The 15,305-nt window shown below is 51.0% G+C and overlaps 1 protein-coding gene across 3 annotated transcripts in view; it reads right to left on the bottom strand.

Moving 5' to 3' along the window:
• Nucleotides 1–12,821, bottom strand: part of TFAP4 (transcription factor AP-4) — a 41,124-nt gene extending 28,303 nt beyond the window's left edge. For 2 of the 3 annotated variants that reach the window (XM_036410265.2, XM_036410266.2), the window contains exons 1-2: nt 12,699–12,821; nt 2,884–3,055 (exon numbers count right to left, since the gene is read on the bottom strand). The gene's annotated coding sequence lies outside the window, so the exon portion shown is untranslated. The remainder of the gene's footprint in view (nt 1–2,883; nt 3,056–12,698) is intronic. The other variant, XM_045571337.1, reaches the window with a different exon arrangement.
• Nucleotides 12,822–15,305: the final 2,484 nt, after the last annotated feature.

The following is a 15,305-nucleotide window of genomic DNA, read 5'->3' as shown; positions in this document are numbered from 1 at the left end:
CAAGAAAGGACAAGGTCCAGTACTCAGTGACAGAGACACCAGCTTCTGTGGCAGCCAAAGGAACAACTCCTAGGGTCAGGGAGGCTTCAGCTCTCAGTTTGGGCAGACAGGGAGGACCAGGATACAGCCCAGCAGGGAGCCAGGCTACAGCAAAGGGACTGGTTTCAGGACGGCTTTTCCTCCCTCAGTCCCTGTGGGCCCAGAGCCCCAGCTGCTTTTCCAGGAGCTCACTGCCAGCACACGGGGGGTTAACGTCTGTCTGTGCAGTGGCCTCAGCAGCACAGCAGCACAAGGTGGTGCCAGTAACTCAGAAGCTGAAATGTGAGACGCTAAGGAGAAGGGCAGGGCTGGGAAAGGCTAAGCAGCCGCTGGGAGGGTTTCCCTGGCAGGAGCTGGAGGCTCCACTCTGGCGACCAGAAGCCTTCCCATCCTTGGTCCACATCCCCTCCCAATGGCTGCCTCTCCAGCCCTAGGCTGTGGGCTCCGGCACCCACTCAGGGAGGTGCGCGGGGCAGCAGGTCTGTGCTGCAGATCTAGGGACGGGGTGGAGGACCGGGCCAAGACAACCAGCAGAGATTGCATGGGCCCTGCCCAGCTTTGCTGGAAGACCTGATGGAGATGGGAGGTGGGAGATGGGAGATGGTCAGAGAGCAGAATGAGGAGGAGGAGAGAGAGGTCCCTTGGGTTCCCTACCTCAGAGTCTGGCCTTGACTCCCCCCTCCTTGGGCAGAACTGAGTCATGGGAGCCTCCCCCTGTCCCGGGGGCAGGGAGAGACAAAGCTCCCGCCCCTCCCCGGGCCAGGTGCCAGCCTGCCTCTGCAGTGGGGAATGACCAGAGACAACTGGCTTCCCACATGTGTGTGAGGGGCTGGGTACTGAGCGGGCACATCTCCTTGTCTTTTACACTCACACTGGGAACCAAGCCCACAACCTGGGCATGTGCCCTGATCGGAAATCAAACCAGCAACCTCTTTGTGCCTGGATCGACACACCACTGAGCCACACCGGCCGGGCTCTATCTCCCTTTTCTTAGTTCCACAACCACCTAATCAGTGTATCAGTGGGTAGCATTATGACTCCATTACAGATGAGCAAATAGAGGCTCAGAGGTTGAGAAACTTGCCTGAAGCCACATAGGCAGGGTGGCAGAGCCGACTTGAACCATGGCTTGTATGACAACAGGATTTGCACACCTACCCACCCTGAGACAAGGGAAGGAAGGTGGAAGAAGCAAAGTTCACCAGCAGGTAAACACGTGTCTGTGTGCCAAATCCAAGGCAAGATACGAAAGACAGCCTTAGGATCCCAGAAAAGCAAGGAGATACAGGCTGAAATGTATTCAGAGGCAGGGGTTAAATGCCCAGTCCCAGATCTGTGGATGAATCTGCAACGGTAGGGACTTCCCATAACCACCTGAGGTGCTTCCGTAGAACCAGAGGATTGCCACTGAGCACATGACTGGCACTCACCAGGATAGAACCTGGAGAGTTCTGAATGAGCCTTGATGGAAGAATAAGCAACATTTACTGCAGGGTAGCACTTGGCAAGGCTCTGCTAAAAATTAACCCCAACACTTCAGTACACCTCATGGGCCTAACGGCCAAGAGCTAGATAACCCCAGTGCTTCCAGCTGTGTGACCTTGACTCACCTCTCTGAGCCTCAGTTTCCTTATTTGCAGGAGGAAGAGCATGCCGTGAAGATTAAATGAAGTGTTTGTTAAAAAAAAAAAAAAAAACAACAACAACAACACTGGCCAAAACCGGTTTGGCTCAGTGGATAGAGCCCTGCGGACAGAAGGGTCCCGGGTTTGATTCCGGTCAAGGGCATGTACCTTGGTTGCAGGCATGTCCCCAGTAGGGGGTGTGCAAGAGGCAGCTGATCGATGACTCTCTCTTACCAATGTTTCTGACTCTATCTCTCTCCCTTCCTCTATGTACAAAATCAATAAAATATATTTTTAAAAAACAAAACAACAACAACAACACTTATACTGAGCCTGGCCAGAGTGGCTCAGTTGGTTGGAGCATCATCCCATGCACCAAGAAAGGTTGGGGGTTCAATTCCCGGTCAGGGCATGTATGCGGCTGATCAATGCTTCTTTCTCTCTTCCTCTTTCTTTCTCTCCTCTCCTCTTTCCCTTCCACTCTCTAAACATGTCCTCGGGTGATTTTTTTAAAAACACTTATATTGAAAACCTTCATCTTTACAAAAAAAACTATACAGGAATAGCAGCATCATTCACAAAAAAGTAGAAACAACACTAACATCCACCGATCAATGAATGGATACACAAATTCTGAACTATCCACACAATGGAATATTATTTGATCCCAGATGTTTTTGCTCAGTGGTTAGAGCATTGCCCAAGTACTGAAGGGTTGTGGGTTCAGTTCTGATCAAGGGCACCTATCCTGGCTCCAGGTTGAGGTGTGTACAGGAGGCAACCAATAGATATGTCTCTCTCACATCTATGTTTCTCTCTCTTTCCCTCCCTTCTACTCTCTCTAAAAATCAGTGGGAATATATCCTTGGGTGAAGATTAACAAAAAAAGGAATGAAGTACTGACAGGTGTACAATATGGATGGACCTTAAAAACATGATACTCAGTGAAAGAAGCCAGACACAATTGCATGATTCCATTATATGAAATGCCAGAATGGCCATGGAGATGAGATTAACCACAGGTGCATGTGGTGGCGTTTGGGATGAGAGTGGAAGGACTTGGATGGTTGGGTGAGGATGGGCCGGCACCCCCAGACCTGTGGCAGCTCAGAGGTGTGGCACCAAGCAGGACTGGCAGGAAGGGAAGACACTGAGCCAAGGAGGTGGAAACTCTGCCTAGTGTTCCATGGCCCCAAGCAGAGTCTGAGAGGTGCTTTACCTCAGTTGACAAAAGCTGGAAAGGCTTACAGCAGGCCTGCTCTCTGCCTTCCCAGAAGCCCCTGGTTTCTGCGAGGCGTCCACGGGGCTCAGAATACTCTGGGCACCAGTTTCTTCTTCTGAGAATCCCCAAGCCTGGGTTCCTCTCCAATTCGCCCCCAGGTTCCAGGGTTCTAGAGGAGAGAATATGAGATCAGCAAGCCTGGTTCAGTGCTGTCCCCCAATGTCAAATGACCACCATGCATTTAACGTGATATAGGAGGGACAGAGGCCACCACTCCCTAGAGCCTGGGCCCCCTCCAGCCCCCGGTTGAACTGAGGGAATAGGAAGGTGACTGACTCCCAGAGGCAGGCCTGAGCCTGTAGACCTGCAAGTGAGGCCCATACACTTCTCCTTCAACCCCTTCCATCTCCCCTCTGTCCTATATTGTCCCAAAGCCTCTGGGGAAAGCCAAACAATACAGGACTCCTTGGAGGAGAGAAAGGGGCATGCTGCATGCATGTGCACACGTGTGCACACATCCACACGCCTGCCTGCACCATCACAGAACAGATCACATAATACCTAGATACAGGGCAGAGAAAGGAAACTAGACATGATAGCACCTTGTCTCCTGTGGGCCAGGCAGGTACCAAGGAATTTGCATTTATTGACTAATTCAATCTTTAAAAGAAGCCTGTGAGATTTCATAGATGAAGAAAATGTCCTGGGCAGTTGCTCAGTGGTTAGAGCTAGCCCTTGGACCAAAGGGTCTCAGGTTTAATTCCCAGTCAAGGGCACATATCTCAGCTGCAGGTTTGATACCAGGCACCTGAGGGAGGCAACCAATCGATGTGTCTCTCTCACTTCTCTCTCCCCCAGGTCCTTCCACTCTGTCTGAAAATCAGTGGAAAAAATATCTTCGGGTGAGTAGTAAAAAGAAAGAAACTGAGCTTCCGAGAATTTAAGGAACATAGCCAGCAGAATACTAAGTAAGAGCCATGACGTTGAGCACAGTGCCAGGCATGAGCCCCAGAAGCCAGTCCGATGGAGGCAGCTGAGCAGAGTGGGTTGTGTGCTGTTTCTGCCCACCCCTGGCATTGGTTCCTTTGGGGGACTCCTCACTCCCACTTTCCCGGTGTGGTTCTAGGAGTGGGTGTCTCCTCTAGGCTAGAGTAAGCTCCTGACCTAGACCTGTCCAATCAGCATCAGGGATGAGCTGAGACCCAACAAGAGGCAAGCCTGGGGTCTTGCTGGAACCCAGGGAGAGCCAAGCTGGTGACACAGAGCCTACTGGATGGAGCGATGCAAGTCAGTGTCCCAGCACCACTGCTGAGCACTTGACCAGCCAGGCCCTCGGCCTTTGCAGTTATGTGAATTGTTAAGTAATTGGCTTTTGAACACAGGTCTGACTGCAGAGCTCTGGGAGCTTATGGGCTGGAACACAGCTGTGGATGGGGCCTCACCTCTCTCCCAGAATCGGGAGTGGGGGGGTGCGGGGGCTCTGGACCTCCTTCTAAAGCACCTCCATCACTCAGTTTGACCTTCAAAGTTGGCATCTGCTTGCAAGAGTCTGTCTCCTCTGGGAATTCAGCCTCCAGATGTCAGATCCAAGGCAACAACAGTGGCTGCACATGGCTCTCCCCAGAGTGAATCAGCCACATTCCAAAGGTGCAAACACAGACACCACGCCCTCGCAGCCTGGGGCTACAGACTTCCTCCCCAGGCCCGCCCAGCCCCCATTCCTGCTCCCCACCCCTCTCCCCTCTTCCCAGCCAGACCAGGCTTTGGGCTTCCTTTCCAGAGACATTCTCCTGGAACTGAAACAGAGGGAAAAAGAAAGTCATGGGGCCAGGAGACACCCTGATCCACTCTGCTCACTCCCTCCCTTGCAGCGAGCATGGACCCCAGCCCAGACCTCCCCCAGTTATCAGTGTACGCAGGGTGGGGCAAAAGTGGGTTTACAATTGTTTGTATGGAAAATAATACAATAATTAATACATAATAATACAAGAAAAAACTCTGTTTCACATCCTCACAACTATAAACTACTTTTTCCCTACCCTGTATGGGTTCATTCACTCTATAGGTATTTATTGAACACCTACTGTGAGGTAAACCAGATAGAGACAAGCCCCTGACCTCATGGAACTCAGCCCAGCAAGAGTCAGACAAAATCGGCTCCACAGAAAATAATTCCAAGTGTGGGAAGTGCTGAAGAGGAAAGTGCTGAGAGTGATGGCGAGTGACAAAGGGAGGGTTATGGGGGGGGGGGGGGTAAGCTCAGGGATATCACATAAGCTGAGGCCTTAAGGATGAATCAAAGTCTCCTCCACAATCACTTCTCCACAACCATTTCATGAGAATTACAGCAATGTAACCGCAAAGAATCTCCCCCAGTCACTCAGCAAGTTCTTGAGTCCACTTCCTGGTGCATTCTGTCAGCATTAATGCAGGAAAGTCTGGCTAATATTTTCTTGAGTACAAGAGCTTTATTGAGATATAATCCACATACCATTTACCATTTTATTTATTTTTATTTTTTTTAAATATATTTTATTGTTTTTGTACAGAGAGGAAGGGAGAGAGATAGAGAGCTAGAAACATCGATGAGAGAGAGTCATCGATCAGCTGCCTCTTGCACACGCCCCACTGGGGATATGCCCGCAACCAAGGTACATGCCCTTGACCGGAATCGAACCCGGGACCTCTCAGTCCCCAAGCCGACGCTCTATCCATTGAGCCAAACCGGACTTGGCACCATTTACCATTTTAAAGTATATGATTCAGTTCTGGCTGGTATGGCTCAGTGGATAGAGCGTAGGCCTACAGACTTGAGGGTTCCGGGTTCTATTCAAGGGCACATGGGTTGCGGGCTTGATCCCCAGTAGGGGGCATGCAGGAGGCAGCCAATCAATGATTCTCTTTCATCATTGATGGTTCTCTCTCTCTCTCCCTTTCCCTTCCTCTCTGAAATCAATATATATATATATATATATATATATATATATATATATATGCTGTATATTAGCTGAAACCGGTTTGGCTCAGTGGATAGAGTGTCAGCCTGCAGACTGAAAGGTCCCAGGTTCAAGGGCATGTACCTTGGTTGCAAGCACATCCCCAGTAGGGGGTGTGCAAGGTGCAAGAGGCAGCTGATCGATGATTCTCTCTCATCGATATTTCTAACTATCCCTCTCTCTTCCTCTCTGTAAAAAAATCAATAAAATATATTTTAAAAATATATATATATATACACACAATTAAATGTTTTCTGTATATTTACCATGCTGTGCAACCATCACCATAATTCATTTTATGCCCGACTGGCATGGCTCAGTGGTTGAGTATTGACCTATGAACTAGGAGGTCACAGTTTGATTCCTGGTCAGGGCACATGCCCAGGTTGCAGGCTTGAACTCCAGTCCAGGGTGTACAGGAGGCAGTTGATCAATGATTCTCTCTCATTATTGATGTTTCCATCTCTCTCTCCTTCTCCTTTCCTTTCCAAAGTCAATTAAAAATATTTTTTTTAAAAACACAATCAATTTTAGAACATTTTCATCACCTCTGAAAGAAATCCTGTATCCAACAGTTACTCTCCAATCCCTGTGCCCACTACCCCTGACAACCAGTAGTCTACTTTCCATCTCTACTTATCTACTTATTCTAGAGATTTTATAGAAATGGAACCATCCAGTATGTGGTCTTTTATGCAAGGTTTCTTTACTCAGCATAATGTGGGTTTTTTCCCACTTTTTTTTTTTTTATTGTTTGAAGCATTACAAATAGTAGTATCAGAATAATGTTTTCAAAGTTTATTCATGTTGTAACATCTATCAGAACTTAATTCCTTTTTGTGGCTGAATATTCCATTGTATGGCTAGACCACATTTTGTTTACCCACTCATCAGTTTATGAACATTTGGGTTGTTTCCTGCTTCTGGCTATTGTAAATAATGCTACTAGGAACACCCATGTACAAGTTTTTGTCTGGACATATGTTTTTTATTCTCTTGGGTATATACCTAGGAGTCAAAGTGCTGGGTTAAATGGTGACTCTATGTTGAGGGGTTGTAAGACTATTTAAAAATGGCTGCACCATTTGACATTGCCACCAGCAGTGTGTGAGGGTTCCAATTGCTCCCTATCTTCCTGATACTTATTGTTTATCTTTTCTTGTTATAGTCATCCTAGTGGGTGTAAGGCAGTATGGTTGGTGATTTGTAGTTTTCTAATAAAGTCTATCCTCAGCCTGGCCTTGGATGGTACTTCCATTCCTTCAATGCCAGCACTGCCACTGCCCCCATCCCCTTAGGATTCCCATGCCTTCAAGCCCTACACCAGGTCCTGCTGTGATCCTTCCGCCTTCACAAGGGTCAAACCCACATCAGTCCAATTGAGCCAATGTCTACCTCTTGAGGCCTTCAGGTGCAAGAAATAGTACGGAGGTGAGATAGGGGGTCCTGGTCTGTGCCCCCAGGACAGACAGTGAGGAAGAGGGGCCCTGGGCAAGCATCCACCGTTCCTATACATTTCTTCCCATGTGTCCTGACCAAAATGTAAGCTCCGTAAGGGCAGAGCTTCCTCTGTTCATTCACTGCTTCCTCTGTTCATGTCTACCCTAGGTGGTAGACATGCCAAAGTATTTCTTGAGTCAATGAACTCAAGATGAAGAAAGAGAACTCAGCCGAAACCGGTTTGGCTCAGTGGATAGAGCATCGGCCTGCAAGATTCCAGGTTCGATTCCGGTCAAGGGCATGTACCTTGGTTGCGGGCACATCCCCAGTAGGGGGTGTGAAAGAGGCTGCTGATGGATGTTTCTCTCTCATTGATGTTTCTGGCTCTCTCCCTCTCTCTTCCTCTCTGTAAAAAATCAATAAAATATATTTAAAGAAAAAAAAAGAAAGAGAACGCATAGCACAGGAGTACAGGGATAGAGTTGTTAGCGATTAGAAACTTGGGCTCTGGAATGAAATGATTTGCATTACAATAATCCCTCCTCTGCTGCTTTAGAACTCTGTGCTCTTGGGCAAATCACTTGGCTTCTCTGAGCCTCCCTCTCATCTTCAAAATGGGTCTGACAGCAATAATCTATCTGACAGGGTAGTTTTAAGGATTAAACAACATAATACAGATCGGGCAGTATGATATTCCAAGGACCCTTAGAGATGAAGCCACATAATGTCAATCCTCACAAGAGCCCTGTGAGACAGGATGTTATCCCCACCTTCCACATTGTAGAGGAGGATACAGGAACTCTGTGGGGTCAAGGAACCTGTCGGGTCGTGAGGCTGGTTAGGGCAAAATCAGGATCTGAACCAACACCCCTAACTCCAGGCAGGGGCAGTGTGGCCCAATGCCGTATGGAGCAGAGCTGGGCAGTCTCTGAGTAGGCAACAAACAAACTAGTCCAAAGTGCTCCTCATACATCCCTGAGCTGTGTTTGGCTCTGAGCAAAAGCGAGCAGGCTGATGGTGAATTTCAAGGACCCCCAAACAAGTGCCTTGGCAGGTGGGCAGGGTGGTAGGGGTACAAAGACATCCTGGGGCTGCAAGTCTGGGGCACTAGAACAGACACCCATGGGGGTGGAGGCTCAGGGGCCAGAGGTCAGAGAGATAAGCCAGTGCTAATAGTTTTAACAGGGAAAGCAACAAGAAGTCAGAAGTTTCCAACAGAGAAGCCTGGCTCCTAAGAGGGGCTCTCTTAAAGATGGCAGGCCCTCTTCTCTCTCAGGGTATGCAGCTCAGGAAGGAGCCAGACAGTCCCACCCAGCTGGACCACCCTAAGTGACAGATGTGGATGGATTCCCCTTAAATCGAAGAGCCTGTTTGAAGGAGCTCCAGTGGGCTGGCCTAGGGGAGACATCAAGGTAGCCCATAAAAAAAATGGGATGGGCTGGCACCCCCCAGAGGCTAGGTATAAATATTGGGAGCTCTGGATTAGAAGTGTTCCTCTCACTTTTGCTCTTTAAATGAGAACACCTGTCAAGCAGAAGAGATTCAAAGATGGAACCTTACGGAAACACCTGTTTCAGGGACCATGGGCAGACCCTTGGGGCTTTAGAACATAGCAGAACCTAGCACAATGTGCTTTGAGGGGAGAACTCAGGACAGAGCAAGGAGCTCAGAAATAAATGGGTGATCTAGGGCAGCTGGATCTTTGGAGATACTTGGCAGGGGAGGGCTGGAGACAGGGCTACTGCTTGAGACTCCATCATTTATTTATTATTATTTTAATCCTTACCCGAGGACATGCTTAGAGAGAGGGAGAAACATCAGTTGTCTCCTGAAAGTACCTGACCAGAGATTGAACCCACAACCATATATGAACACTGACCAGGAATAGAACTGGTAACACTTCGGTGCACAAAACTATGTTCAACTAACAGAGCCACTCCAACTGGGCTCCATTATTTATTTAATTAATTTATTTATTTTTTAAAAATATATTTTATTGATTTTTCAAAGAAAGGAAGAGCCGAAACCGGTTTGGCTCAGTGGTAGAGCGTTGGTCTGTGGACTGAAGGGTCCCGGGTTCGATTCTGGTCAAGGGCATGTACATTGGTTGCGGGCACATCCCCAGTAGGGGGTGTGCAAGAGGCAGCTGGTTGATGTTTCTCTCTCATCGACGTTTCCAGCTCTCTATCTCTCTCCCTTCCTCTCTGTAAAAAAATCATTAAAATATATTAAAAAAAAAAAAAAAAAGGAAGAGAGAGCGATAGAGAGTTAGAAACACCGATGAGAAACATTGATTAGTTGCCTCTTGCACACTCCCTACTGGGGATGAGCCCACAACAAGGATACATGCCTTTAACTGGAATCAAACCCGGGACCTTTCAGTCCACAGGCCAATGCTCTATCCACTGAGCCAAACCGGCTTATTTTAAACAGGGGAGAAGCTCAGCTGATGACAGCATTCCAAGTGAGAATGCATCTAACTTTAGTTGTGAAAACCATTAGGCACACCAGTCTCTTATCTGCCAGAAGGCTTGGAAGGGGTTCTTTACAGCTTGCCTGGCTGGGAGGCCTGGGACAGCAATTTTCCAGGTCTAGTCAGAGGACCACATGCATCACAAGTCACTTGAGCTTGTTAAAAATACAGGTCCTCAGCCCAGCCAGAGTGGAGCAGTGGTTGAGCATTGACCTATGAACCTAGAGGTCACGGTTTGATTCTCAGTCAGGGAATTGCAAGCTCCATCCCCAGTAGAGGGCGTGCAGGAGATAGCCAATCAATAATCCTCTCTCATCACTGATGTTTCCATCTCTCCCTCTCCCTTCTCTTTCCTTCCCTTCCCTCTCTGAAATCAATACAAATAGTTTAAAAAAAAAATAATAAATCCTGCCAAAACTGGTTTGGCTCAGTGGATAGAGCATGGGCCTGCGAACTGAAAGGTCCCGGGTTTGATTCCGGTCAAGGGCATGTACCTTGGTTGCAAGCACATCCGCAGTAGGGGGTGTGCAAGAGGCAGCTGATCGATGATTCTCCTTCATAGATGTTTCTAACTCTCTACCCCTCTCTCCTCCTCTCTGTAAAAAAAATCAATTAAAAAAAAACAAAAAACCTTTATAATAAATAAATAAATAAATCCCTGAACTTTGCCCAACTTACTGGTCAGCATCTTGAGTCTGAGAGTCCTTTGGGATTCTAAGACTCGGAATATTTCCAGGGAAGAAAAAAGGAAGGAGGGACCAGCTCAACAGCAAGCAATGTGCAGAGGGTTTACAACTCCTGGCCCACAGGGGTCATTTGAGGGGACCAGCTCCCACCTCCTGACATTCTATTCACTCAAGTCTCATGACTCACATGTGCCACCTCAGACCTCTCTCCCTCCATCGTGGCACCCTCACTCAGGCCACCTAGTCGGTGACCACAGCTTCCACTGCACCCTTAGTTCAAGGCCAGGGTGTACAGGTAGGTTCCCGGTGCCCAGTGGAATCATTTCTGCCCATGGGCCTGGGCCCAAGACCAAAGCCTGAGACCTCATCAGGAAGAAGCCCCTGGCTGAAGACACTGGCAGACGATCCCTACAGTGCCTCCGGCCCCTCCTACACCAGTCCACCCTGAGAAGGGAGAGACCGATTCAGCCCAGATGCAAAGGCTGGGGATGAGGCCTGGGCCGGCATAGCTGAGAATCTGAGAATAGAAAGTGTCTCTGTCCCCTCTGGTCATCATCACTTCCCCATCCCTATTGCCCCACAGGGAGTGTGTGGGGAGTGTGGGGTGTGTGTGTGTGTGTGTGTGTGTGTGTGTTTGGTGGGAGGGTCTCCACTATAGCAAACACACGGCCACATATTCTGTTGGGGTGAATCCACTCCCTAAGGGGCTGGGCTTGGGCTCTGGACTCTAGTGGTTTGCACTCGGATCCATCTCTGCTACATCATAGCTGTGGGCTCTCCGGTGAACCCTGAACCTCTTATCTACCAAATGGCCTAACAGTAAGTGCCCCTGTGGTCCTGTACCACCAGGATCTGACTCTCTGGTCTCCTGAGGCTCAAACTCAGAGGCTTGGGTCCCACTCCTAATCCTCCACATTTTACATCCCAACCCAAAGGCCAAGACTTGAAGCTGAGCCAGGCTGGAGCAGAGGTCTCCGTGAAAAACCCACAGGCCTTCATCCCCCACTTTTACAGCAGAAAAGCCACGGGTGCCGCCAGCAAAGGAAGCCCCGATCAGCAACCCGGAGGCCCTTCCCACCACATCTGGTCGGTGGTCAGAGAACCTGCTTGCCGGTGCAGACTTGGGAGAGTTTTGTGGCTGTGCTTCCATCTCTCCAGGCTCACAGGGATACTTCGGTGATTCTGCGTGCCCTACAGTTGCTGGCGGGTATACACAGCCTGCCTGGCTGACACCGTCTTTGTTACTGTTCCAGGGCACTAGGCCTCCTCCAACCCACTGCCAGCAGCAGCCTCTTCCCAGTCCTACTCTCCCTCCCCAAAGCCACTAGTACCTGCTCCAGAGACAGAGGAGTGAGTGACAAGTGCTTCCCAGACAACAAAAGCCTTTCCCAGGAGAACAGAGAGAAGAGACTTCTGTCCAGGGAAACTCCTACTACACTAATTTCTGTACACTAATTTTAGGCTGTGTTTCAGGGACCCAACTGCTGGGTAAATTTTTTTTTTTTGGGGGGGGACAAACTGTCAGCAAAAAGGGCCCAGACAGCCCATCCTTCCCTTCAAGTCACTCACTGCCCCTCCCTCTAGTACTCTGGGAGGAAACTGAGGAGTATGGGGAGAACCTATCTTGGTTAAGGTCACCCCCACCCTGGGTCTCCTGGGTGTGTTTCAGGCAATGACATCAATCTCCTTGGGCTCCCTGACCCCGATTGATTTCCTCTTAGCTAACAGTAGTGCCCCAGGTTGTCCTGACGATTACAGGAAATACATATGCATAAAGCACCTAGCCCTTGGCTTGGCACCTGCTCCACACGTGAGCGATCATCATTACTCCATCCTTTTCATTCTCCCCTCTCCACTCCGGCCACACAGAGGGCCTTCCCTAGCCGCCTGGTGGGTGCCCTTCCCCGCTTTTGTCCTCACGCTGACACGCGTCTGATCTACTGGACATTCCTCCGGTGCACCCCGCGGGCCTCCCTGGCCCGGGCCCGTCAGCCCCCTGAGGGCAGGGCTTTCTGCGACGTCCTCTGCCCTGTGCCCGCGCCCGCAGGGTGAGCGGAGGGCTCCTACCACCACGTCTCCGGGCGGCGGGCCTGGCTCAGCGGCCGGCCCCCGCCCTGGGCCGGAGCGAGAGGGGCAGCGCGCACAGGGGCCGCGGCCGGGGCTGGCGGCCGCACCCGGGTTTCGAGGGGCGGCGCCGGGGACAAAGGACTGCCCTACCTGTGCTGGGGGCGCAGGCACCTCCCCGCGGGCGGCTCCAGCGCGCACCCGCGAGGTCACGTCCGGGGCGTGCCAGCCGGAAAAGGCCCCGCGCGGGCGGGCGGGGGCGGGACTTATCAGACAGGCCACGCCCCCTTCCGCGGGCCGTCGGCGGAGGGAGGCGGGGGCGGGGCCAGCCGGACCGGGACGGCCTCCCGCTTCCGGCGGCCCGGCCGCTCATTCATATTCATGAGGAGGGTCAGGGGCGGGGCCCGGGGCCCCCCGCCCGCCGCGCCCGGCCCCCCGGCCGCGAGTCCAGCCCCGGCGGAGGCTCCGGCCCCAGTGGGGCGCCCCCGGCTTCCGCCTCGGGGAGGGAGTTTCCACTTGGTCACGACTCAAAAATGTGTCGCTCCCGCTCCTCCGCCCCCTCGTCCCTGCCCCGGGAGAGGGGGTGGGGGAAGAGAGCGGAGGGTCTCTCCCAGGGAGGACGGGAGGACGGGAGGACGGGAGGGGCGGCTCCTCCTTCCCCGGGCAGGTCCGTGGGGATTCGGGGCTGACCGCTCCCTCTTTGGCTCCCTCCAAGATAGCGCCTGTGATAGTCCTCATTTTTAAAACCTAATGGCTCTAATTTATGAAGCGCGTATTCTGTGCCAGGCACCATACCCTTTAGATGAACTTTTTCTTTAAAACATATTTTATTGATTTTTTTACAGAGAGGAAGAGAGAGGGACAGAAAGTTAGAAACATCGATGAAAGAGAAACATCGACCAGCTGCCTCCTGCACACCCCCTACTGGGGATGTGCCCGCAACCAGGGCACATGCCCCTGACCGGAATCGAACCTGGGACCCTTCAGTCCGCAGGTTGTCTATCCACCGAGCCAAACCGGTTTCGGCTAGATGAACTTTTTTCTCTGAGCTCTCCAGCAATTGGGCTGTTCTTACTAACACAGTCCCATGGAGGTGAGTACACTATGGTCATCCAGAAGCTCAGGAACGTTGAGTGACAGGCCCACCTTTTACACAGCAGGCGTGGGTATTCCCAGGTGCTGGTTGCCACCGTCTTCCCCGAAATGGGCTTTTACCTGGTGGGTGGGTGGGTGTGAATGCCCCCTTGGAGGGAGACGTTACCTACAGGGGGGAACCAAAGCATGAAGGCTGGACAGGCTGGACCTTTGGCCCAGTGCCAAAGGAAAAGAGCAGGGCCGTGTGTTAATAAATGATTGAGCCTGGCCGATGTGGTTGGAGCGCTGGCTTAGGTATGGAAGGGTTCCATTCCAAGTCAAGGGCACTTACCAATCCATGTGTCTCTCTCCTATCAATGTTTCCCTCTCTCCCTCCCCCCTCCCACTTGTTCTAAGAGTGAGTGGTGGTGGGTGGGCGAGGGGAGAGGGGGAATATCTTCGGGGTGAAGATTAACAAATTAACAACCACAAAAAAAGATTAAGGATTTCAAGATGGTGATGGGAGAACACTGAGCCTCAAAGCATGAGCCCTTCTAAGTGCCAAGCTTGTGGGTCTGCACAGGCAAATGTCATGAAGCTGATCCCCTGATGAAAGCATTCAGGGTCTCTTCTAGGAGCAGAGAAGTCACATCTCACCTCCCCTCACAGTCTCACCCATCCCCACCCTCAGCCCTGGAGCTTCACCTCCATGCTGGCATCCAGGCCTGGCCTCCAGGACTCCAAAAGCAGAGTGCTTCAAATCCTCTAGGACCAGTCTCCTGAGGGTCGGGTGAGTCCCACAGGGAGGGTGTGCCCCAAACCTGAAAGACCCAGCTGATCCTTGGGGCTGTGCCTCCTGGGCATTCCCAGCCCTGGGCCCTGTAGGCATTGGGCAGGATTTTAAGGACCAGGCCAGGCCCAGAAAGGGCCTCCGTTCTGACTTGAAGCCCTCCTTTCTCACTGGCGTAGGGTGTGAGGAGCAGCCAGGGCTGCTTCCCAGAATAAACACCCCACCCATAGTCTGTCCCTGCCCTGCAGACACAGCAAGCCAGCAGGCATGGCAAGACAGTGCCAACTGGAGAGATGTTCATCAGGCTGCCAGCTCAAGGTTAAGAAGTCATCCTGATCTCACTCCCTCCATCATTCTATCCTTGTGCCTGGTCCCACGCACAGTAGGTTGCAGAGCTTCTCAATAATAATAGCTACCATTTGTTGCCCTGCTCCTTCTCCCCCCTAGGCATTGGTGGAAGTCCCCTGTGTACCCTCTCCCCTGAGCCTCACACAGCCCTGTAATAGGCAGGAGAACCACCATTTTATAGATAGGAAACTAAGGGTCAGGGAGATCCGATGGCTGGGCTAAGTTCAAGAGCCAGAGTTCATGGTCTGCTGCCGTTCATCTATCTTAGTTCCTGTCATTTCTCCTATGTCTGCAATGTAGGGCTTTTGTTTTGTTTAAATTGATTTCAGAGAGAAAGGGAGAGGGAGAAAGAGATAGAAACATCAGTAACAAGAGAGAATCATTGTTTGGCTGCCTCCTGCATACTCCTTCCTGGGGATGGAGCTTGCAACCCTGGCATGTGTCCTTAATTGGAATCAAACCTGGGACCCTTCAATCCACAGGCCGACGCTCTATCCACTGAGCCAAACAGGTTTCGGCCTGCAATATAGTTTTTAAGACTCACTTCT

This window comes from Pipistrellus kuhlii, unplaced genomic scaffold, assembly GCF_014108245.1.
Source record: "Pipistrellus kuhlii isolate mPipKuh1 unplaced genomic scaffold, mPipKuh1.p scaffold_m20_p_4, whole genome shotgun sequence".
NCBI lineage: Eukaryota > Metazoa > Chordata > Mammalia > Chiroptera > Vespertilionidae > Pipistrellus > Pipistrellus kuhlii.
Note: the sequence above shows the minus strand (reverse complement) of the source record. Positions and strands in the feature narration are given on the sequence as shown.